The 1,531-nt window shown below is 28.4% G+C and overlaps 1 protein-coding gene across 1 annotated transcript in view; it reads right to left on the bottom strand.

Annotated features, from left to right (window-relative positions):
• Window positions 1–1,531, bottom strand: part of LOC126893487 (collagen alpha-5(IV) chain-like) — a 208,400-nt gene that overhangs the window by 169,714 nt on the left and 37,155 nt on the right. The gene's annotated exons all lie outside the window — the stretch shown is intronic.

Raw genomic sequence — 1,531 nt, forward strand, 5'->3', positions numbered from 1 at the left:
CTGATAGACCGGAATTTTCAATAGTCCATCACGGAGCCGGTCCCGAACGTGCCGTATTATCGGAATTCTACTGTATAATTAAACAATAACGCAGGCAAACCAAAATTTCTCTGTTGATTATTTCTTAGTATGGATATCATATTTTATCATCAAAGCGATAACAATATATTACAATAAGTACTGACCTACTCAAAATAATGTTAAAGATTAAAATACCAAAAAAAAAAAAAATTCATAAGACAGACGACACTTGTTATTTTATTTTAAAGCAAGATTTTAGGTATATTCCGCATACAAATCATTAAATCCCTCGAAGGGCACGGGGTCCTGGACAGCTACCCCATCTGCCCTGCCCTACGGCCAGCGCAGATTAATTCATAATGAAATAACAGGATCTATGCAAGGAAATTGTATCATGTTAGATAATACTGAATTTTTATCAACAACAAAATTAAAAGAAAATATGAAGATTATTTGAACTTATCATTTAAATGGTGTGTCAATCAAAAACAGTGGTTGATGACTACTTTGAGAATTTCATACATTTGAGCAAATTTGTAAATGGGGTATCAACATATAACTGGATTTGTAGCCAAAAAATTAGCTACAAAAATTCATTGTGATGAATATAAACTGAGCTTAATTTCATCTACTCACAAGAACAGTTTGACAGAAATTAAGAATCGCGGTTATCTCACAAAACCAAGTCCTTATGTTGAGATAATCTGTAATGTAACTATTTAAACAGTACATTAATCACATCCATTAAATAAATCAATAAAAAAAATTTTTTTAAATTAAAATTAAAACTGAACTTTGTAGAAGTTATAACATATTTTCAAAAGTAACTCGTGGAGATAATGTTTGGTTAGAAATTGACCACAAAAACAACATGATAAATTTAATAGTGTTGAAGTATTATATGTTAGAATGTATTACAAAGTTAGAACAAGAAATGAAGAACGCATTAAAACTCGAGCAAAATAAAGTCTATTTATTTCAATCACGATTAATTTTTGTTACTGTTTAACTCTATTTTACACTATTATACATTACATAACTTATACTAATTAATAATTACTAACCATTAAAAAATAAAAAGTAAAATATTATCATGTAATAATGCAAACAAATAGCCTTAATTTACTATCACCACAGTCTTCACTGATAAAGCATCAATGGCCTATCCATGTTTATAAAGTCTATGACTATAAACGATTGTAATAATCAATTTTGATTGTTGTCAATAGATTTCACTTTTTGTAAATATTATTGATAATAAATAAAAATAGACTATTCAGATTGATACCTACTTATTTTTATTTCTAATTGTTTGCGTTTTTATACAAATTAAGTAAACCTGCGTATGTGTAATATTTTCACAGAGTATAGGTTAATTTACGAAATCGAGCAAGTGTATTTGCCGCTTATCCGCGTATAACACCACTGCCCTAGATTGGATATGAGGTACAAAAAAAAAATTTAGAAACATAGACATATCATTTTGTATATTTACTCGTTTTCACCAAAC

Source organism: Daktulosphaira vitifoliae, unplaced genomic scaffold (assembly GCF_025091365.1).
Source record: "Daktulosphaira vitifoliae isolate Bord-2020 unplaced genomic scaffold, ASM2509136v1 Scaffold_1, whole genome shotgun sequence".
NCBI lineage: Eukaryota > Metazoa > Arthropoda > Insecta > Hemiptera > Phylloxeridae > Daktulosphaira > Daktulosphaira vitifoliae.